General features: G+C 42.2%; 1 long non-coding RNA gene across 2 annotated transcripts; it reads left to right on the forward strand.

Annotated features, from left to right (window-relative positions):
• Nucleotides 1-1675: 1675 nt before the first annotated feature.
• On the forward strand, nucleotides 1676-24970 carry LOC120101609 (uncharacterized). Of its 2 annotated transcripts, XR_010064862.1 has the most exons (3): nucleotides 1676-19497; nucleotides 21101-21597; nucleotides 24638-24970. It is a non-coding gene; the product is annotated as an uncharacterized LOC120101609 (long non-coding RNA). The 2 variants fall into 2 exon arrangements; XR_005502304.2 differs by having other exon boundaries at nucleotides 1676-21597.

A 24970-nucleotide genomic window follows, 5' to 3' on the forward strand; every position in this document is an offset into this window, starting at 1 on the left:
CCCGGGATGGGAAGAGGCTGGGGAGATGGGTGGGGACCGAAAGGCGGTGCTCTCTGACCTCTGAGAGTCACAGTTCGGGGACCAATTCCTCTGTGCAACGTTTTCTCACTTTGCTTATTTATTTGGTACTAATTGGTGGGTAGTTCTTTTTCTAACTTCTCTCACTCAGATTATCATTTACCAAGCTGTATACCAATAATTTATTGTAAAAACGCTCAGGAACTGTTTAATCTTCCTACAGATCTGTACGGATTTCCTCCTCTGTGAGAGGGGAAATCTGACTTGTCACTTGGCCCACTGTGCCAAAGTGGCCTGTATTAACTGCAGTAACAGACTCCTCCATTTTCTCCCCTGACACTGGAGAATAATAGAAAGCTCTTTGTCTTTGGGGAGAGGGGGATCTGTGAAGGGTCTGAGGATGTGGCTCGGAAGGTTGAGTGTCTAGCATGCAGAAAGCCCCGAGTTTAGTCGCCAGGACCATATAAACTGTGCGGTGGCGCAGGCCGTTACTCCCAGCCCTCCGGAGGTAGAAGCTAAGGTTCAGAAATCAAAGGTCATCTTCAGCTTCATGGCTCCTTTGAGACCAGACTGGGATATGAAACTCCGATTCAAAAAAATAAAAAAAGCTAGAAAGTAAAACATTTACTAATGTTTGTAAATATTTGGTGACTTTGTCGCTTATTTTTCATTTTAATCAATAGGTTAAAGATTTTCTATCAGTTGCTAGAAATTATCTTTAAACACCTTGATGCTGTCATTTTCAAAATAAACCTTCTCAACTTTCACCTTGATTATGGGCTGTGGGCACGTGACTGAGGACACTCCAAAACTTGTTCTTGATTTGACAAAGATGTGGTAACAGAGATTGGTAAAATTGTAAGTTTTGCAATCCCTTGGGAAAACAGTCACAAATTCATCTAATCAATGTTATTTTTTTCTACATTGTTCTTAACACAATTGTAAAATTTCATTCATTGGGCCATTTGTTTTGGTGTCTTTTGCTAATCTACATCTACACTGTCCCTAGAATGTGAAGCCCATAAAGGCAGTGACAGTCATGTCTAAAATCCCATGGGACCAGCAAAATGGATCAGTGGAGAAAGTCACTTACTGCCTGAGACCTAGGACCCAAACAAAGTTTAATCCTCAGGACCCATGAGGTAGAAGAAAAGTACCAACTATCAAATGTCTTCACACACACACACACACACACACACACACACACACACACACACACACACGTTCATGCACATGGCTGGACGTGTCTTGTTTGACTCAGTGGTAAAGTATTCACTTAGCATATGTGGAGCCGCACCACAAAAAGAAAACATAAATAAAAATAAGAAAATATGGAGCTAGCAAGATGGCTCAGTGGATAGGAGAACTCTGTGCCAAGCCTGACAACCTGAATTTAATACCCAGGTCCCACGTGGTGGAGAAAACTGACTCCGAAAAGCTTGCCCCCCCACACACACACACACGCACACACACACACACACGCACACACACACACACACGCACACACACACACACACGCACACACACACACACACACACAGTTAATTCAGTAATTAAGTGTAACACCAATTTTAAGTTAGAACTCCGTGAGTACTTCCTGTATGCCAGGGACTGTTCGACTATCAGGGTGTTTTTTTACCATATTTGCTTAGTTGACCCAGCAACACTGTAAGTTATATACTGATACTGCGATTGTTAAGCGGCCCGGGAAGCTGAGGTATAGGACAGTAAATAAAGAACTCGCTCAAAGTCGCACAATTACAGACAGACACAATCAAAACTCCAGTCCTATCCACTCATGGCCAGAGCCTGCTGCTTGTCTAGCAGGTCAGTGTTGAGAGGAGCAGAGCAGACCTTTTCCTCCGTAGCTAGAATACACCTGAGCAAGGCAAACAGAAGCCCCAGTCATGTGCTCTCCTTCCTTCTTTGTGTGGACGAGTCTTGTCTGACTTGGGGCTCTTTCTTTCTTCCCCGTTTCTGTTACTGTTGCCTTAGATTCCTAAAGAGTTATTTCCACGGGAACAAAAAGAACGGAGAAACCAGGCAGGCTCTGATCTTGTCCTGTCTTGCGTTTTAAAATAAGGTGTTGTGTGCTCACAACAGCGGCGATGAATTTATACTGGCTACCTAAGCAGAATGCCTACCCATCCTTTTCAGGATTGCAAACCAATCACAGTTTAAGTGGAGACAACTATAAATATCCCCTATCGCTTCAAGTAGTTGAAACCTGATCCCCGATTCCTCAAGGTAATTCCAAGCCCTGAGTTCGGCAGACCACCTCCTTACTGTTTTATTCATACAAACATGAGTATTCTGTTGGCAGTGAATAGAGTTGCTGTTTCGGAAATGCTGTTCTCTGACTGCTCAGAGCTCAGTGAAGTAAAATACACCGGCACAAACCATCGTGTTATTGATCCTGATATCGGGATATCTAAAGCCCAGGCTAAAGAGAAGAGATTAGCTATTCAGGGGATCGCTATGGATAACACGTCCCTCTTGGATAGCAGAAGTAAAGAAAGGAGAAGTGTGTGTACGCCTTGGATGATGGGGGCGATGGTGCCCCAGGAACAGCCTCGCCATCCAGTTATTTACTCAGGTCCACCCGCTCTTCAAGAAACAGAGTCTTCTCCACATTTCCATTTACGTCTCTTCACCGGGGCTATAAGAGGTAAGCTGAGGAAGTGGAGAGGCAGCAGAAAGCACAATAGAAAAGAGAATTACTTCGTTTTATAAAGAGCCTTGGCCGTAAGGGGAGGGTGCAGATGCCTCCCCAACACTGTCAATAGTCCACCATGGATCAGGCCTGAGCAGCTAGAGATGAAGACAAAATTCTAATTCTAAAGAAGTTAGTTTTCTGTATGGCCGTGGCTTGTAGCCCCGCCTGTTTCACCTCTGCCTCCCCGCTTTAGCACTAAAGAGAGCCCAGGTTTACCTTGGTGACTACTTATGGGCACAGATCCTGAGGCACGAGGACCCATGTGCCCGTACTCTCCGTTCATCATGTACCATGCATGCAACTCACCCAGTATTGGAGAAAGGGGAAACACAGACACCAGAGGCAAACTTGTTTCTATGACTTCTTTTTTAACATGTAAGCATACATGTAAGGCTTACAAACTATAGACTTATATATCCCTCCCCCCAAAAAAATCACAGATGGTATTAAATGTCCTTTTCACCAATGTTTTATCTCTTACACATACGTGAGGGTGAAAGAGGCTTAAAATGGAGTATGTGGAACATGTAACTGCTTTGCTATGCTTCTCCTAATTCTGTTTGTTTGTCTGTTTGTTTGTTTTTGTTTTTAAAACACGTTCTCATGTATTCTGCGCTGACCTCTAATTCTCTGCATAGCTGAAGATGACAGTGAACCTCTGATATTCGTGCCTCTCATAGCAGCTGCTTTCCTGTTGCTGGGATAAAACACCATGACCAGAAGCAACTTTCAGAAGACATTTATTTTGACTTACTGTTCCAGAGGGATAAGAGTCAATGATGTAGGGGTTAGGGAACACCGGTGAGGAGCAGGCATTTTGAGACAGGAGCAGAAAACTGAGTTATAACATCAGGAAAGAGAGAGAGAGAGAGAGAGAGAGAGAGAGAGAGAGAGAGAGAGAGAGAGAGAGAGGGAGAGAACTAGCTGCGGGATGCAGCCACATATTCTCGAAACCCACCCCCAAGGACACACTTCCTCCCGCAAGGCCCAGCCTCCTCAGTCTCCCCCAGACACCACCACCAACCGGGGACCAAGTGTTCAAACACAGGAGCCTGTGCAGGGTATTTCTTATTCCAAGCACTACCCTCTGCCTCTGCAGGACTGGGGTTTCCAGGTGTGCGTTAGGATGCTTGGTCTGCGCAGCACTGGGGATGGCTTTGCCCACCCTGGGTAAGCATTCTACCAACTGAACCATGTCTTCATCATCCCCGTGTCCTGCTTTCTCACTCAGCATTCCAGAATAAAGTTTTTTCCCCCAATTCATTTCTATATCTTCTGAAAATAAACCTCAAAGAAACGAAAGCAAATCCAGGAAGTAACTACTCTGTTATTGTAGAAAAATTAATGCTCGGAGTAAGGGGACGAGCAAGTGAAGAAACCTACTTTGCAGATTGTGTAAATTTGGTTCAAACCATTTGAACGTGTTAAGGCTCCTGCAACATTTTACCTGATGCTCTCTGGGAGCTGAGCAACGCTCATACCTACTGGCACTCAGTAATAAGATTTGGTAATAAGATTAAAAGGTGGGTAGGTACATTCTAGACGTTTTCTAAGTCACACATTGTATTAGATACTTCAGAATGTAGCCAGGTGTGGCACATGACTTCAGTCCTATCACCACTAAAGAGGTACAGGTAGGATGATATAGAGTCCTGGGCTACTTGAGACCCTGTTTCAAAACCAACCAGAATCGAATAGAGTTACATATTGTATTGAATTCCTCAGAACAGTCTCTCGTATTACATTCAGCCACCACCATAGCCATACAGAAGTCACACAACCTGCAGCCATGTCCTAGGCTTTTGTCTGTGAGGAAAGACCAACAGAGATAAAGTGGACACTCGGCACGGCAGCGAGTGTGTGATAGGAACGGGCAAATGCAGGCATACCCAGGAAAGCCACTAGCCTGAGCATGAGAGGAGAGAAGAGAAAGCCACTGTTGAATCATGAAGAGCTGCCAGGTACAACACCAAGCACTGAGGTTATGGTTCACCCGGCGTGGAGATCTGAAATGGTTTCTTCCATATTTCCTTGACTTCATTATCGGTGTATTGTGGTGTCTCATGGACTGGGAAAGCAAGCAGACATCTTTCCATAACTGAGGTGCATCCTTGTTGGATTTGCCAGGACACCGGCCTCTGTGTTTAACTTTGGCTCTGTCACCTTCTGCTTAGTCACTGTCCCTCCTGTCAGCTGCCATCCTGAACTGCTGAGTAAGAGAATAGCCGGGATGGTGTGCCTGGCTTAGAGTTGGTTTTTTGGTTGGTTGGTTGGTTGGTTGGTTGGCTGATCCTCCCCAGCCCCACACACCCACACCCCACACCCCACACCCCCACTGTCTGAGGTATTTTGATTGATGCTCCTGTTTGTGCTGTAAAGTGGTGTACCTGTGCATGGCCCTGGGTTGAACTCTAGATGCAGAAACCAGACAAACCTGACAAAATATCACTGGCAAATCAACACACTGAGAGAACAGGGTATAACTCAGTGGGAATTGTTGCCTGCAAATGCTGGAGTAAAACCCCAGTGTTGGTTGGGTGGAGAACTCAACATGAGTGAGGTATCTATGAAAACATAAACAGTTGGTTATAAAAACAAAGGTCCTGTGTGAAGCCATTGGTCATAGCTTGTCTGTGGGAGAACAGGTATCTCTGTCCTTTATTTCCATACATTCAGGCCAACGGGGCTTTGAGAAGCAACCCCACATTAGCATCAGAGCACTTGGTGTGGGATCTAACCATGGCTGTTTACAAAGTTCATGATCTCAGGCAAGTCATGTAGTCCTCATAGGTGTGTAGGTGTGCATTGCAGGCAAGAAGCAACCTTTTTGTTCTGTTTTGTGTACAATGTGTGTGAGCACAGGCATGTGAGCATGGTGGCTCTGTGTGTGTGTGTGTGTGTGTGTGTGTGTGTGTGTGTGTGTGTGTGTAGGTGTATTGGGGTGTGGGTGCATGTACTCATGCCTGTACATATGGAGGTTGGAGGACTGTTTTTCTCCCCTTTATTTCTTTTAAGATATGGTCTTTCCTGGACCCCAAACCATTTCCTAAGGTGGACCAGCAAGCTCCCAGGATCCTCGTGTCTCTGCCTCCCAAGGCTGGTGTTACAGGGAAGAGCAGTCATGTCCTACATTTTATATAAGTGCTGGGGATTTTAACTCAGGTCCTTATGCTTGAGCAAGCTTCCTTATGTATCAAGCCAATGTGCCAGCTTATTCAAGATGAGATCTCTCACTGGCCTGGAACTCTTTAAATAACCCCCAGGCATCTGTCTGTCTCTGCCTCCCCAGCACTGGGATTGCAAGCCTGTGCCTCCACACTTGGCTTCTTAAAACATGGTTCTGGGCAGCTGGAGAGATGGCTCAGTGGTTAAGAGCACTGACTGCTCTTCCAGAGGTCCTGAGTTCAATTCCCAGTAACCACATGGTGGCTCACAACCATCTATAATGGGATCCGATGCCCTCTTCTTGTGTGTCTAAAGAGAGAGAGTGACAGTGTACTTACATACATTTAATTAATTTATTTATTTATTAATTAAATTTCAATCTGATGGTTCTTAATGGTTCTGGGGATTGAACTCAGGTCTTCATGCTTCCAAGGCAAGCACTTTACTGGCTGAGCTATATTACTGCCTCAGCCAAGGTACTTAGTCTAAACTTCCATTTAAGGGAAGCTCAAAACATCTTCTACATTAGTTATAACTAATGGTGGTTAGGCAGCTCTGCCAGGTCCAAGACATCCATCTCTTAGTCCAAGGTTCAGATTACATGCTCATAATTGCACGCCAACCACTGGGATCATGGTCAAAGGCACAAATACCTAGTCATTTGCAGAGCCCAACCTGGAAACTACACACTTCATTTCTGCTTACATCCTTCCCACTGGCCAGAATGTAGGAAACTTGAACATGTTCTCACTGGCTAATCACGTGTTAAGCAAAACTGAAACATTTTATTGTAAAAAAGATATTGGGAGTCAGCTGGCAACATCGGTCACATTGACCTACTGGAACTATTGTGAACACTAGTGGGGGAAATACTTAAGAGAATCAGTTGTGAGTATTCTCAGTTCCAAGAAGTTTCATTGCTCTTTATCCTATGTCTTTTATAGGCTATTTCTACCCTTTAGAAAATCTAGCCAGTTTTGTGTTAGGATATTATCATTAAGAGACTGCCTCTGGCCATTGCATGCACAGCTACAAAGTCACATTGTAATGAACTATCTCTGTGCCAATCTAAACTTGGTCCCACACCACATATTTTCCTTTAAGAGCAGTCTGTAACAAAAATTTATATTGCTCCTACCATGACCAGCTCCAGGGGTTCTGTAGTATTGACCTAATTAATTATGAGTCTAATGATCTTCATCTCCCAAAGTCACCCAGACAATTAGCGATGAGGTCAGAATTTAGACAAGGCTGAGGCCCTGGAGATAAAATCACAACTCTTACGTTGCTCTGCCTGCAACAAAGTAGACAGGCAGTCCTAAGGTGAGCTTCCTCTATACTTAGAATACTCCTAACACATTGTGCCACCTTCTGCCCACCTAGGACCTAGCTTTGTAGGAGCCATGTTTTCTACTCACGATAGAGGAAGATTATAGGATAAAGGCATCGAAATGAAGCATGAAACGTGGTAGTGGATGTATTTGTGAGAGTCAGTGAGGTTGTGGAATCCACACCACATGTAAGAGGGGACATGAGAGGAGCCAGACAAGACAGTCTTGCTAAGCAGAAGGAATTGAGGTAAGAATTCTCCAGCCAGCCTTCCTACAGCCAAGAGCAGGTGCTGACTTGGACTTCTACGGTGGTAGAATGACTTTTCCCTGAGAAAACGTGTTCGTGAAAAGACTCCATTTCTACCAGGTAAGAGGATCTGCTGACCCACTTCTCTGAAGCTCCTAATCCAGAACTGACATAAACAAATTCAATTCTGAGACTTTGTGACATGAAGCAATCGTCTCCTAATTGTGCCAAATGTCAAAAGCAGTTGCCTCATGAAAACAAAGGTCAATTATGGTGGTTAAAAAAAAAAAAAAGAAGAAGACATAACGTCTGCAGACTCAAATGGGTCAGAGCTAATGTGTATGTGTATGACTGGACACATACAAAGATAGCAGGTAAACATCCAAAAATCTAGATCAAAGGTGAACAGAAGTTTACTTGCTTGTCCTGCTTAGGTTTGATCCCTTTGCAATCTTAGTATTAGATCAAAGTAGAAATGCACCCCCTAAAATGTAAATATATTCCTTGAGGTGTTCATTTACCAGCGTTTTCTCAGACAGTACCTTAACAATAAAGTATTTGGCAACTGACCGAGAAGCAGAATGGGGTCCAAAGAATACCATATATAGGGTAGGGCTTCAAAAGTGGAACTCCTGCTTCACCCATATCACGTCTGAACTTGCACCTGAAACGTTTTCACAGAACCGTGTCAAGAGATAAAGAGAGAACTTTAAAAAGCAGGAAGGTATAAACACAGTCAGGTGGGCAACACTAAGAAACGGCTGTAAGATTCCCTTAAACTGTCTATGTATTATGAGATTCCACACGTTAATACTAAGAAAACTCCAAGGTTCCCCTAACAGTGAGCACTCTAAGCCTATTCTATATCATTGTTCTGAGGAAAGAAATCACTCAACAATTAACATATGCTTCTGGCTTTCTCATTGCTGTATGATCAGTCATGTGTTTAGTAAATAAATATCTGCTACTGTCGTCCTTACACACCCTGATTTTATCCACCTTTGGTGGTATTTAGAACATGTCCCTATCTTGCTGCAGGCTCACACTGTTAAGCTGAGAGATTACTCTGTCATTCTGTGGATCCTGAGAACCCAAGTCTTGACTCGTGGAGTTGGTCATGTACGGAAAAGGTACTCTGCCTTGTACCAACACATACTTCTCAAACATGCGCTCCTGCTATCTGAGTGTCTGTAGCAACAGTCAGTCATGGAGTAAACCTTGATAAAGTATCATGATGTTCAAAAAAAGACAGGCCACTGCTGCCCACAACAAACAGAAGGTGCCCATACTGGCTAGTTTTGTGTCAACTTGACACAAGCTAGAGTCATCAGAGAAAAAGGAACCACAGTTGAGAATGTGCCTCTATGAGATCCAGTTGTAAGGTATTTTCTCAATTAGTGATCAGTGGGGCAGGGCACAGCTCTTTGTGGGTGGCGCCATCCCTGGACTGGTTGTCCTGTGTTCTGTAAGAAAACAGGCTGAGCAAGCCATGAGGAGCAAGCCAGAAAGCAGCACTCCTCCATGACCTCTGTATCGCTCCTGCCTCCAGATCCCTACCCTGTTTGAGTTCTTGTCCTGACTTCATTTGGTGATGAACAGCAATATGAAAGTGTAAGCTAAATAAACCCTTTTCCTTCCTAACTTGCTTTTTAATCATGATGTTTCATCAGAGTAATAGAAACCCTAAGACAGTGCCCAAAGTACCATACACCAAGTCTCTCATTGCCACATTGAATCCCCTGGAGAACATCAAGGTTGGAAGCATGACTCAGCAGTGTGGATCTCAGGGTACAGGATCTGGGAATTCAGCAAGACACATGGTCAAAAGCCTTGCATTGGGCAGACAAGCAAAGAGGAAGTGTGTGCTTGGTTACCAGCAAAAGCACATCCTCTCCTATTATATCCCTTGAGTGTGTTGTTGGGGGAGTACCTCTCTCCAACATATCAGCATGACAGTCTCATGACCTAAATGTTAAAAAAAATATGTAACCATCAGAAATTATATATACCATAAAAAAGATAGTCTGTCAGCCCATAAGTTGTATGACCAAAGCCAAGTTATTCTTTGCTTCTCTTTCAAGATGTATATTTTAAAATATAGAAACAAGAAAAAAGAGGAAGAAGAAGAGGAAGGAAAATTAAGAGTTGAAGAGCCCTCTCTACCTTGTGCCTGATGGCCCAAACCCTCTACTCCCAGCCATTTTGCTAACCTTTGCACCTGTGAATGGCTATACATAGGAAATGACAGACAGCAACAGCATCATTGCAGCATTTGTGCACACCCTCCTTTCCTCCAGAGCACTAGAAGTTTATGAGCACAGAGCAAGGCAGACTGAGCCATAACTTACATGCAGACTTTAGAGAAAGCTGAAATGTTGATAGAGACTAGATCTCAGCACTAGTCTGAGGCAAGCACTGGGAGTCGGGGACTAGGAGGACCATGATGCACCAGAGCAGAGCCCAGGGAATGGAAGAAAACACAGGGCTTGAGATCACTTCAGGAGGAGCCCAGCTCTTCAGGGGCAGAGGAGACTTCAAGAGCCCACACTGCTCTACTGGGAAAGTGGTTTTTGCCTGTGAAGAGGCATAAAGGGACAACACCCTCTTAGAACAATAGTTGTCTAGGAAACAGCACAACTAAACACCATATAGCATTCTATCACAACCGCATCTACGGAGTTTCAGCTGGTTGGAACCATGACTTTGAGTGACCCCTGTTTGCCAAAACCTCAAGTCTAACTGAAACTTGTTTCCCAGTCAATGACCCGTAATACCTGTTTTGACTAACATACAGCCCTGTGGATGCCTCTCTTCCTATGCACAGTGCTAGAGTTTTGTTTTATTTTGCTTTGCTTTGGTTTGTCTTGAGGTACTAGGATGGAACCCAGGGTCTGGTCTCAGTGAGCACTCCATCATCGAATTGTATCTCCAGCCCTCTCCATGTTTTTAAATCCTTAATTTGTGACAGTTAAGTTTTGGCTCTTGTTCAACAAAAACCTTAACTTTTTTTTCAAGTGCTGAGGCTCCTCCATGTATAGTCAAAGGTAAGGGATAATTTCACGTCATTCCTTTAGGAGCTAAAGGTCACTCTGGCCCCAGAAAGACTTATAAAACCAACAAACTTCTGGAGAGATAAGCTAGCACTTCCTAGTGTCAAGTGGCGAGGGAGGACAACTTCAAGGACATAGATACAGAGCTATGGTCATGTCACTCCTGGAATCAAAGCTGTTGTTCCTGGGACCTACTATACCCCAGCACCTTGGAGTCACCGTTTACAACAGCAGTGGGAAGAAAGGAAAACCTGGTGTACTAAAGCTGTCAGCATGGCTCTTCCCATGGAGCCCAGGTCAATGTGCCAGTGGCATTTTCAAGCTCTGCCATCTTTTCTAACAGACTGCACTACTGTTGCCATGACAACTGCCAGTTCATTTTATTTAGTTTCCAGTGTATCCACAATCATCAGCTGCCCCACCTGGAGTTTATCTCCTGGTCACTGCTGATATGTCCATCATTTGGAAGACCAACCACCCCTATTTGCCTGGAACCAAGTGGTTTCTTGGGTCATGAGACTTTCACGGGCTTCCCCATTGCTCCAAGGAAACAAGGATATTTAGCCTCTCTCTCTCTCTCTCTCTCTCTCTCTCTCTCTCTCTCTCTCTCTCTCTCTCTCTCTCTCTCTCTCTCTAAGACAGGATTTCTCTGTGTAGCCTTAGCTGTCCTGGAACTCACTCTGTAGATGAGGCTGTCCTTGAACTTGGGAATCTGCCTGCCATTGCCTCTCTAATGCTGGGATTAAAGTTCTGCACAACAGCCACTCAGCTGGATGTTTGTTTATTCTGGCACCATAGCTGCAAAACCTGCCACTAGCTTCTGTCTTGGAATCCAAGATAGGCATGGCGCCCGGATTGCTGGTTCATGCCTGTGATCTAGCAGTCAGGGAGATATTGATTTAAGGTTACATAGAAAGACTATCTTTTAAAAAGGTGGGGGAGCAAAGCACCCTTCTATTTCAATAAGGAGTGCTACGCAAATTTATTCTTTGCCTTCAGTATTCTGCTTAACCTGGGGGAAACAGTTCCAGAACTATGCATCCTTACAACACCACAGTGCCTTGCCTAAATCTGTTTACTTCTTCACACAGATATGTAGTCTTTAAGCCAAGTCTGATCATATCACTAAGCCCCACTCTTCATATTCTACGTGGTATAAATAACTGTAAATTTCCCAACAAAGATATATCAATATAACATGCACAATTCTCAGTTTTTTCCCTTAAAAATCTGATGCATTATGCTAAAAAGGGGAGGATATTTTCAAAGAGACGGAAAAATCTTTAGAGTAGAAATCTCTTAATCTCACTAAAAAGATTTCTTCTAAGAGTCAAAATGCAGCCAGGCATTGTAACTGTTTCTTTTTTTTCAAAACCTATTTTTAATGAAGGTTCTTAAATGCTTTAACCTCCCTTCTAGCCCACCACCCACCAGAGGTAGTGGAAAAGAAAGGATGTCGGGCAAGTGGGACTGTTTAGGGATGGTTCTTTGGACTAACTCCCATCTGTGTTGTCAGGAAGTCAGCAGCTCGGTTCACTAGAAAGCACCTCATAAAATATCAGCAGTCCAGTTCAGTAGAGTTGGGTCAGCAGCAGCAGTGGCATGACCTAGCAGGAACAGCCAGGCCTCAGCCTCTGTGCACAACAGCAGGAGGGCCCAGGAGGGAATGCCAAGTAAAGCTCTCAGCTGTGCCTCTGTCAGTGAAGAAAGATCGGTGAAGATGAGAAACCAACAAGTCTTACACAGCTTGGAGGCGAGCCAAGCTCAGCCTCCATCACTGTCTGTCGAGTCCCATTTATACCCTCTAAACCTTACATGTCCTCCAGGGACCTTGATTCAGCAAGTGTCTTGCCTCAGCACGTGCATCTACCTCAGCTGATATCACTCCCTCCAGCCTATTTTTAAAAGAGAAAAATTCTCAAACCAGATTATAGAGCTGATTACAGAGCTAAATTATAAGGTTTTAATTTATGATTGTTAACTTTATGATTATGCATAAGATGTACATTTAGTTGTAGCTGTATTTGAATTTTGATCTCCCCCCCCCCAGGCTCAGTGATGTGCTTCGATTCCCTGTCATAATGTAGGACAGCTACAGCTAATAGAAGTTCCCTGGGAACCACAAGATCATGATATAAACAACCAATATTTGGCGCTATTCTGATTTTCTCAGCTAGAATGTTCAGTAAACTGTGGGGTTGAATATACTTTGGACTTTGATGTTTTCAACTTAGCTGGATTTGATAGGAGAGAACCCTGCAATGAATTAAAAAGCATCTACACGTGGCTATTAAGGACACCCAAAACTTTAAAACCGTGGAATATAGAATGGACTTATAATTGATAAAGCTCTCACCATATCTGTCTCTCCAAAGCCCTTTTTAGATATGCCACATTTTTCAGTGGCTAAGGGACACCCTCCAGAAAGTACAGCAGAAGTAACCAAAGTAATCCACCGAAGAGATATTTCTGATAAGAAAGAGGACTCTTTATCTCTGTCCTCCAAAATACATGAGCTCTGGAGTGGTGGCTACTGTGTCAGTTCTTGTGTTCTTTCTGAACTAAGTTTAAGTTATCTTTGTTGTATCTGCCTGCTCCCTGGGTTGACATAATTGAGTGATCAAACACCTTTTAGGAGAGTCAGGTATGTGATGGGCACCAACAACACCAGCATTAGAGAAGAAAGCAAGAGGGTCATAGTAAGTTTCAGGCTAGCCCCAGGCCACAAAGGCAGACCCTGTCTCAAAAGCAGAAAACAAACAACCACCATTTAGCAGAATTCATCTACCAATACAGAGTGTTGGCCCAATCCCTTTGAAAGGACTGAACATCATGGGGGAATTCTTTGTCCAAGTTAGAGTAACTTGATAATGCTTAGGCTAATAAAAGTGAAAGTACCCCATGTCAGCAAAGAATCACATTCAGTCTCACACTGGAAAGGGGAAGCTATAGGACAGAGCTTGTTCACAGTAAAAGGTGGCATTGTAAACTGTTATATGTAGGGGCTGGAGGAGGCAGAAAATGCCTTGTGGACAAAAGCTGACAAACTTCCAACTGGCTGGATGACCAAATCAGTATCATTGCAGGACAAGAACCCTGGACCTCTAGCTGCACACCCAGTAGGTTGCAAGTTCTGAGCGTAGTGGAGGCAACTTTAAATATGCTTGCCTTGGTAGAGTCAGCATTGAGAAAAGGAGGAAAGAAACTTCCACTCCAGATGAATATGCAAAGAAAACTTCAGAACATGGATAGGTTTCATGGCTCATATATGAAATCCCAGCACTCAGAAGTGAATCTAAAGTCAGCCTGGGCTGTATAGAAAAAAGTTTAGGGCATGAAGAATAGCAAGATCTAAGTAACAAAATCAATCACAGAAAATTAATTAAATGCTTTTGAAATACAGTTGTAAACTGCTCTTGAAAATTATTTTAAAGAGAGTATGTTTAAGAACCTCAAGAAAGAAATGAAGCAATAGCATACTTTAAAGAATATTAGAAAGATAGAAAAACCATATTAAATTAAGAACCACCAGATTAAAAAATAAACAACTTAACATCCTGTAAATAAAAAAATACAGCTATATGAGGTTTACGAAATTGATGAACTACATATGCAAGCCATCCTCTTTGCGTGGCACTGTCAATGGAGACTTATGCATGGCAGAGCCACGTCCTAACTTTGTACAGTCTTATGACAAGTGAACACAGTTCTGATATGCACAGGTTCAGTTAACATGGCACCGTGCATTCCAACAAAAACAAACTCAAGGTCAGAATTAATGAATTTTGCAAGTTGTACAAAGACATATTAAATTAATAACCAAAAATTAAGAAAAATAAACAACTTACATCCTGTAAATAAAAAATACAGCTATAAAAGGTGAAAACAAGGGCTGAAAAGATGGTTCAGTGGTTAAGGGGGTATACTGCTCTTATAGAGGACTCAAATTCAATTCTCAGTGCCTATGCTGGGTAGCTTATAACCATCTGCAACTTCAGATCCAGGGCATCCAACACTCTCTTCTGGCCTCCATACCCATACTCACGTTCACGTACACCCAGAAATATTTACATACAACATAATTAAAATAAAATAAATCTTTTTAAAAATAAACTATTAATGAGAAATTAGGAGAAATGAAGATTAGATTAGTGGAGAGAGATACAATAAATGTATTAGGGTCTCCAGAAGGAAATACTGACATAAAACTTTTAGATTATTGTCTTAGAGTTTTATTGCTGTGAACAGACACTGTGGTCATTGCAAGTTTTATAAAGGACAACATTTAATTGGACTGGCTTCCAGGTACAGAGGTTCAGTCCATTATTATCAAGGCAGGAACATGGCAGCATCCAGGCAGGCATGGCATAAGAGGACCTGAGAGTTCTACATCTTCATCTGAAGGAAGCCAGGAACAGACTGGGCATCCTCAGGCAACTAGGAGGAGGGTCTCCAAGCCTAGCCCACAGTGACACACTTCTTCCAGCAAGGCCATACCCTCTAATAGTACTACTCCCTGGGCTGAGTATATGCAAACCATCACAATTATAAAGCATATATTATGTAGAGAGAGGTGTTGGGTTTGGAGTAGAAGTTGAGAAAACATACTTTAGACACAGAAGCTTAGAGTGAAAGCTATATTTTCTAAGCATTCAGAGAGGCAGCCAGTTTGGAATCTGAACTGCATCCCCAGAGGGAAATTGTACAACATTTTAAAAAGATGGGAACACAAAGCAAGGGGGACCTGGGAGCTTCAATGTCATCCAATTGTATTTTGACATTATGGTTTAAGCAAGGAAGTATCCATTGGAGACTGAACTGTATCCAGGGCACCTGATTTCAAGGCCCTTAATTCTCCTAGATTTTAGGTCCAGAACTCAGAGTAATAGGGGGACAAGAGAATAAGTTAGCTACATGTAGTTCACTGGGAAATAACAGACAATTTGCTTATATATTTTTATAGCTTATGCACCTTGATTTAGATAACAATTTCTATATTCTTTACCAGTTAACAGACAGTTCAGAAAACATTTGGAGAAGTGGGAAACATGTTTGTTCCTAGGCCTGGAACTTGTTTGACCTTGCCAATAAGATGGAGAAGTTGGCCCTGAGATGGCTGGACTCAGACAACTGTTTACAATAGAAGCTGTTCAGCTATAGGAAAGTCTCCAGTTCCTCTAGGGCCTGGGACCTTGAATTTAGTTTCTCCCTATGATTAAATGGAATCTGAAAATAAAATGATAGTACTTAGAATAATTTATTTTGCTTGTTCCCAACAGAATGATATATAAAAATAAGATCAACCATGACACAATATAGCAAAGCTATAGAACAAAAGGATTTAAAGAAGAAAAATGTAAAAGCTAACAAAATGCAAAGATAATGACATGATTTAAAATATCCTAATGGCAGACTCCCCTTCTCAGCAGAATATACTCAAAGACCATAGAGGAGTGTCTTCTAGCATTAAAGGAGGAGAGCAACATGAGTTTTTATACCCAGCTAAACAACGCCGCCATAATAGAGACATTTAAAACCTGATGAGTGCTTAATGAGCGAACAATTTGGGGGTATACTTTAGCAAAAGACTGGGTGGGGGAAGAATACACAAAGAGGAATGTAATAAACAAGAAATTAAGCCTATGAAAAGGACTTCAACAGGACTCTTCAGATAGCTTGACATGTGTCCCCTAACAACCAGGAACATAGAGCAATAGATGTCTAATTCTCAGTAGAATACTAACGAAATTTAGGGCAACATAGTAGAGACTATTTGAAACACAACACACTTACTTTCCACACAGAACTAAAGAGCTTGGTCCTAGCAATTCTAGAGGAATTGGAAATAATACAAAGGGAACAAGAATCACAGGAATTCAGCAGAGATTTCTTAATTACTCCATGAAAGTGCTAATGAGAAAGATTTGTGCAGAGAATCTGAAACAATTTTATAATAGTTCTGATCAAGAACTTTTCTATACTCAGTTCATTTCCTTTCTCTTTATTTCAAAGAAAAGTTCAGTAAGAGCAACTACTAGGCAGAAAAAGAGGATGTCAGCAAAGAGAGAAGTATCTGATTATGTATTCCCTCCCTGGAGTACACATTCTGGCCTGTAGAAGGTCTTAAGTGGAAGGATAGAGAAAACACAAACACCACAGGGAACTGAACTTAGAACTTCATGTGACCACTGTTTATTTTATTATCTGTCAGCATTGACTGACTTCCAGTTTTCATCAAAAAGTAGGAAAGAGTCCATCTCCATTGAGGAAGTTTAATAAGAGATAAACATGAAGTTGCTTCTGATACACCAGTTACAAGAATTTCAATCAAAAGTTGTAACCAGAGATCTAAAATAAGCCAGTAGGACCCATCCTTGCTTATGAACACTATCCATGTATCAATGAACCTTAATCAACTTATACCAGAGGAACTTCTCCTACTTCACATCTCATTTCTCCCAAAGGGGAGGAAATCCTTTTTCCCATAGTTCATCCTGGCTTTCTTTTCCAGAATGAATAATGATGATCTAATCCACCTTCCCCTCCCCATGGGGAGTATAATCTGCCTAGTGAGCCACATAAGCAAGTGATGCCTATAATGAATCTCCTCAATTGGTTAGTGAAACTTCTGATCTTCATAGAAAGAAAGCATCCTTGAGTCTACCCATGTTGAGCTTGAATACTTTCTTTGAATACTACCAGATCTTTGCTACATACTTTTCTCCAATAAAAAACAGTTTGGTGACAATATGACTCCTAGTATGACTTCATCTGAGATCTAATCTAGGTTTTGCTTAATCTTTTGTCAGTTTAGACAAGAAGATATTAGCTCCTTGATACAGTATTCACATTCAAGATTTAAGGCAAACAATGTGTCTACAAGAGGCATACTATACCCAGGATATGAAATACCTCAAGTTATTTCTCTCACTCACAAACTTCAAGCATCAGTTGCATAAGAGAAGATTTCTCCACAAATCAAGAAGTTCTTCAGCAGACATTAGCTTAGATGACCTACATTCTGAGTCATTTCTGACACCATGTGCCTGTAGGTACAATCAGATACCATGGGATAGGATCTCCATCCTTCAGCACTACCCTCTTCACATGCTAACTATGAGTGACAGGTTGCTTTAACCCATGCTTCTGACCAACTGGCTATGAGTTGCTACCACCTCCTCAGGTCTAATCTTCAGGTCTTATCTGCTGAGTGGCTCACATAACCTGGGGGAACCCTTACAGTGCTGACTGGTTAAAAGGATTACAGACAAGACAAACCAAGAACCAGATGGAGGAGTTGAAAGCATCAAGTTTTGCTCTGCCACTTGAGTAAAGGCTACTGTAGATAATACAAAGGAGCAGAAGTCAGTCATGAAGAGGCAATTTCTATTATAAAATGGTCCTTCATGATGTCAGGCTAGATAGATGGTGAGTCATTGCTTTGCCGCCATCTAAGTGCAGTACATTTATGGAAACATGTGACTTTCCCTAATCTCTTCCATGACTTCCTAATTGCTGCCTCCTTCGCTCCTCACCTTTCTCTGCCTTCCTCTGTGTCCCTTCCTTAATTCTCACTTCTCTATAATGTCTTGAATATGTTCCAATTTCTGATCGAAACAGTCACATAACCAAATGTCAGTCTCCATCATTTCTGAGCTGGCCCCAAGTAAGAAGTGCCCCAAGATCAAATAATGGTCAGTAATCAGAAATGAAATGGTAAGTCATTCAGGTATTTTTGCTAAGTCATGGTGACTCTGAACCCGAGTTACAAGCATTACAATTAAAATCCAGCTGTAAAACATGTATTGCAACAGTGCATTGTGAGACATGATAATGTAGAGTAAACCCACAGGCTGAGGCATTAGGGCAATGGGTTTGAAGCCAGCCTGGGCTACAGACAGCCCTTGTTTCTAACAAAACAAGCAAAGAAGATCGAGCAGAAACTGCCCATGACAGGAAACAGAGGGGGCGGTGGAGGAGCAGGGAGAAACTGGGCAGTTTTATTGATGAGCATCAGAAGCATGACTGGCCAACTTTGAGACTGAGATATGGTACTCACAAACATTATTTAAAACTAACCCCATCAGCTACCTGCTTGAGGCTGAAACAATATGTTCCCCAAAAATGCTGTATGAACTCTCAGTTTCCCTAACAAGATGGAGCTGAAACTTGGTTGCTAAATGCAATGGTTAGTATTAATTGTCAACTTGATACAATCTAGAATCACTTGGTAAGAGAGTCTCGGTAAGAAATTGTCTAGATCAGCTTGGCCTGCGGACATGTCTGTGGAAGATTATCTTGATTTCGTTAAGTGGTTGGGGGGAGATCCAACCACGTGAGTGGCACCATTTCCTAGGCAGAGATCCTGGCTTGTGTAAGAGTGGAAAAAGCAAGTATTGAGCACATACACTTTCTGGAATGCTCTGGACTGTAGATGTGACCAGCTGTTTCAAGTTGCAAACATCTACTCTTCCCAGAAATGGTGGGCTATTCCCTGGAACTGTGGACCAAATTAAACCCTTTCTCCAGTCAGTGTGAGGCCTGTGCATGGATCAATTGCCGCACAGGCGCAGGTCAAGCTTAGATTATGTCACACAGAACAACTGTATATTTTCTGATTGCTCTTCCAGATCCAATAAAATCTCTACCTTTCTCCATGCTAAAATAGGTTCTGGGAGTCTTCATTTTAACTGTACATTTGTAGTTATATGTTTTGAAGTTTAAATTACAAAATGGCTAAATCAAACTAGCACATGCAGTACTCTGTGTTTTAGTTGGTTTCCCACTGCCAACTGAGAAAAAGAAATGCACATCCTTAATAGAACTGGAAAATGACAGAAGGCTTTTCGTCTCAGAGCCCGCCTCCAGTGACATACTCCTAGCAAGGTCATGTGGGAGTCTCTACAAACTCCAGCCAGGAGAGTAGCAATCCACATGAAGCAAGAAGGAAATCCAGTTCAACACAACTCAGTAGGTGCTGATAGTTCAAACTGCTATAGTCTGTCAGTGGGCAGTTCATTTAGGCATATTTAAGTACATATCATTTTGGAAGAACAGTTTTCTGGTAACAATTATCTCAATCCTGAGTGGAAAAATAAAACAGAAGAAGGACATGATGACTATTAAAATGTGGAGGTTTTTTTTATTCTAGATAAAAGAGAGAAAACAAATAAAGGTGAGAATTCAGGCTGAACATGGCTGGCAGACTAAGCCAGACCATGAGAGAAGAGATGGGGAGGGAGAGCAAGAGAAGAGCTCCCAACCAAGATAGCCTGGACTAAGAGGGCAAGAGAGCAGTATAGCCAAAATGGCTGAGTTATATAGGCATCAGGCTGGAGGACGCCTAGTCCGTAAGGGGGAGAGGTTTAGGATAGGAAGTGAGAAGCGGGGAGGGGGGCAGTGGTGGAGGACAAATACTGAGTGATGCTGGGAGAGCTGGGAAGAGTCGCAGACGATGAGGAGCACTAGGAGAGCTGGCCAGCATCTGCTTTGATATATTAAAAGGTACCTCAGCTATTTGTCCCAGGACCTAACAAATCCTATCTACACAATAGAACTTAAGTTGTTGACTACATCAAAACTAGCTCTTCCATAAAGATGGGTTTTCTATCTTAAGGGTCTAGGGGAGGATCTGGTGTGGTCTCAGTCACATAGATATAGCGTAGAAGCCATCGAGCTATAAAGTGCAGGTGGCACCTCTAAGAATGGATTCTATTGACTGAGAAAGAAAACTAAAGATTAAGGTCTGAGGAGGATGAGTCTGGGATAAACAATCGTCAGAGCGCAGTAGGGCTTCAGATGCGGTCTAGCCCTATAGATGCCATAGATCACAGTGCTACTTATGACATCCACTCCTAGGCTTCTGGGTAGAAAATAGGTATACATCTCCTCCATTGAGGAGAGAGCCGTGCATGTTTAATATTCCCAGTTTCCATAGTTTATCTGTGAGCACGAGGACCTTGTGCCCTCTGTAGACCATACTTCCTAAACCTACCCAGACAGCACTAGCAACTGGGGGCCAACTGTTCAAATAAATACGCATGTGGGAGATATCAAACTACCACAATCCCTTACCTCTCCTCAAACACTATACGTTGTTCCTTCATCATAATTCTCTCAATGATCTCTTCAATGCTGTTTTCTGTTAGGCTCCTGACTGATATAAATTGTACAAAACAAAATAATGAGATACATTTTGAAAGGAAGTTTCTAGAAATAGTGTATGGCCATGCCTCATACAATTCTATGGTTAGGGCGGCAATTCTCAAACTCTAGACCTTAGAACTTATTTAAACATTTTTTAAAATTATGGGAATCACAAAGGGCTTTCTTTGGTTAATGTTTGACATTAAATATCTCTCCATCCATCTATCCATCCATCCACCTAGTATGTGTACATGTGCATATAATTAGAATTGACAACTAAGAAATTTTAAGTATGCAATTATTTGTTTCATAGTAAGATAACACACTCATTGTTAATGTAAGTTATATATTTTTATGAAGAGGAACTACACTTTTTAATGCTACTGAGATTATACTAATAATACTTGCTTTACATTTTTTTTGCGAGGGCCTTCATTGTCTGGTACAACGAAAGACAGAGTCCCGTCTCAGCCTCACGTTCCTTCTCTTGCACTATCACGTCAGGGAACTTTGGAGAACTCTACACATGAGTGTGAAAAAGAATAAGAAGGCAGATAACAGCTGACCAGTGAGATAGCTTTGGTGTTGTTGAGGCTATAAGGGAGTCTCAACAGTATTTTCCAAATCATACTTTGGAAATCAAATTTTTGGAACAGACTAATGGGCCCTGGCTTAGAAGTTACGATCCTTGGATTTTCGACAACTCTGCTGCCTCCTAGCAATTCAATCTTGAGGAAGTGATTTCCACGTGACTAAGTGAGATCTGAACAGGAGAACTGAAGACCCGAGGAATATTGCTCACACTAATTCTTTGTTCATCTGTGAGCTGGTGCCAAGGGAGATAGATGATCGCTGCCTTTGAGTCACTGTGGAAGTTAATTTATGGGATGTCAAAATGATTCACCTGCATGCTACCTTCTAAAGGTGGGTATTAGGAAAACAAAGAAGGAAAAAAATGCAATGTCATTAACTATGATTCATGTGATTGAGAAGTTAACGTGAATACTGGATTGTTCAACCTCTGCATTGCCAAACATTGTACAAAGATGGGATGCAGTCTTTATGAGGCATTTTAGGCTTCCTAAGATAATTACAACAGCAATTTCCAGCTTTTCATTAGCTAGGAGTGCATGGCCAACTTGAAGGATACTAAGTATAAATGTTTTGAGATCAAGACAAGAAAAGCAATAGTAGACAAAAGAATCTTATTAAATACTAAATAGATTTCATACATTTTAAGAACCAAATTTAGGGGGTGGGGAACACTTCCATTCTTGTTTAATGTCTGCTTGGAACGGAGGGCAGGAATAGCAGTTGTAAGTCTCCCCACCCTTTCTGGGACGGGTCCAGCCCATAGAGCAGCTTTGTTCCAGAACATCCAGTTAAACTGGATCTCTGGGGGCGAGTTCTGCCAACCTGAGAGCAGTCTGTATCTACTGAACAAATCATTCTTTGTTGATATTGAGGTAGGGGTTGAGCTGTCACTGGTGACAGGTGATGGTGACAGTGGGAGATGTCAAGAACAGGTCAGGATCCCCTGAAAAGGTCAATTGCACAATAGACATGCTCTCTATTTAGACAAAAGCCTCTGTTTAGTTTATGGAGCTTGCAGAAGGCTCAGCTGGGTATAGTGCAACGTGATCCAACCTACGAACGTAAATCCGGAGTGTCCAAACCTTCACCCCATGCTCACCATCAATTAAGCTATCATTGAAGATTTTTACCTTCCTTTCTGCTTTCCTCAAATATGTATTGGCTATTAACTTATAGATTCACAGCTTAACGTTTTAGGTAGATATATCTCTGAAGGGAAGGAATCAAACTCTGCCGATCCCCCATTGTTCCACAAACTATTACTGGGTATTGACACAAACAGGCACCCAATGTCCGATAAGACAGTCGTGATCTTTGCTCCATAGACTGTGCACTCCAGTCTACCCCCAGTTAGCAGTTGCCCAGTTCCAGGAGTTAGTCAATCAACTGCCCCAAGGGTTACTCACTGGATTTGAGGAAACCACCCAATCCCCTCTTTATGTTATCAATTGCAGGCCACGTACAGCTCTATGGTAGAACTCAAGATTCACTTTTATGAAGTCCCAGGTTCAATCCCCAGCACCCAAAATGAAAACAACTCTGAAGAGACTTTGCTATGCATTTGGGTTCAAAGTTGGTTGGAGACATAGGTCTCAAACCCTGCTCATTGCCCTCTCAGACCTTTGCTCTTCGATGACACTCTGGGATCCTCCCCCTCAAAACCCAACTTCCCATTTAGGGTGCTTATATCTGCTGACACACATAGGAATAAGAGTGATCACTCCTAAAAAAGAAATACTTGGTTTGTCTGGAATTCCTCCCAACTGCTGGAATAGAGTTGTGACATAAATCTGGTTTTCATGAAACTTTATTTTTAAAGCCAAAGTCCAACAGAAAGCTGGACACATGGGAAGTATTTCGATCAATAATGTTGATTGATGGATAAAATTAAAAGGCAAATATTAAGTAATGGCATCAATCAACAGAATGGAACCTTCATGAAAGTTTACCTTTCATAATTATAAAATATTATTTCCTATTAGTTTCTTGAATTAATAAAGGAACTTCATACGACCTTTGGACTAGAGGTTTTAAAAACATTCTAGACTGAGGAAATTATGAAATGCATTTGGAAATACAAAGAGAAACTGAACTTGGCTGGGTTTCCCTATTCCCTTCAGGTATCCAGTGAATTTAACAGCCTTTAACTTATTGTACTTAGCAGAAGAAATCAATTTAGATGACAATTACCTAGTACCACCATACTAGTTGTCTCAAAAAGATTTGATTTTATTTATTTTTAGTATTATTTATTTACTTACTTACTTTTTTTTTTTAAGGTAGAGTCCTAGTGTATGGCTCTGGCTGTCCTGGTACTCAGTCTGTTAACCAGCCTGGCCTCAAACCATAGAGATTTGCCTGCCTCTGCCTCCTGAGTGCTGGGATTAAAGATATGCACCACCCTGCCTGGCACAAGATAATCTCTTTTTAAAAGACTCAGAAAAAGATCGCATGATCAGGAGAAATTCAGGCAACAGCAGGAAAGAAGAAGGAAAGACACACCTGAGTGGTGAGGAAAGAGGAAGGGAGATGGAAAGAAGGTAAGGGGAGAGGAAGGAAAGACCTACAACATGTATGACATTGAAAGACATAGTTTACACATTTTCTCTCAGCCCTCAGTGGAGAGGACCCTAGCACCATTTCCCTATTTATATTAAACTGAAGTTCCATTTGTCACTCGCCTAAGATCACGTGACCAGGATGTACCAGGTGCGGCATGTGAAGCCTTTTGTCTAATTCTCACAACAGCTAGGACATGAATGCGAGTCCCGACTTCAAAGTTAAAAAGTTGACCCAGACCTGGGCATGGTGGCAAGTGCCTGTAAGCCCAGCATTCAAGAGGGAGGCTGAAGTAGATTAGGAGTCCGTGGCTGTTTTGGGCTTCAAAATCAAGGTCAGTCATCTTGGACTATTGGAGACTCTACCTTAAAGCAAGAAGGAAGAGAAAGGAACTGAAGCAAAAGGGGAGAAAATGAAGGAAAGAGGAAGGAAATAAGGAGGGAGGGGGGAGGGAGGGAGGGAGGAGACTGGGACCAGGAAGGGGAAGGAAGGAGGGAGGGAAAGAAACAAGGAGAGGAGGGGAGAAGGGAGGAGAGCTGACGTGGAAAGGTAAGTCATTTTGCCTTACAGAGACAGTTCACATCTAGCACTTCAGTAAGTGTGCAGCCCTGCTTTTCCCATCCTGGAGTAGCTCAGGCAGGCTCTGAGGTTCTGCAGACCCACCCTTAGATGCCGCATATCCTCTCAAGGACTTTTGAATGTTGCATTTTTATTGTTTTGAAGGTGATACTTAGAAACCATGTGGGGATAGCTAGTGAATGTGATGATGTTTCAATGCAGGCATTTGTGTTTCTATTTATATACATTGCAGGCGGCGGTGTCTACTTGGCCTGAGATGGACTGGCAAACCCGTTTGGCTACTGTGGGACTGGCATACCCTCTTATCAAAATAACAGCCACTCTCCCACATTTGTACCCAGAGAATTTTTTGTCTGGTTGGGTTTGGTTGTTACTGCTTGTTCATTGCTATCCATGAAACCATTCTCCCCTGTTGTGGAGATCATAAACAAAAGGTACCAGGGTAGTAGACATGTTAAGACAACTGTGGCACATTTATAGGAAAAAGACTTTGATGACTTTCTTGGCTCAGAATGAGGAATTTTTCCTGACTCTTCCTTAAAGAACAAATAAAAATTTCGCATGA

This window comes from Rattus norvegicus, chromosome 3 (genome assembly GCF_036323735.1).
Source record: "Rattus norvegicus strain BN/NHsdMcwi chromosome 3, GRCr8, whole genome shotgun sequence".
In the NCBI taxonomy this organism is placed as follows: domain Eukaryota; kingdom Metazoa; phylum Chordata; class Mammalia; order Rodentia; family Muridae; genus Rattus; species Rattus norvegicus.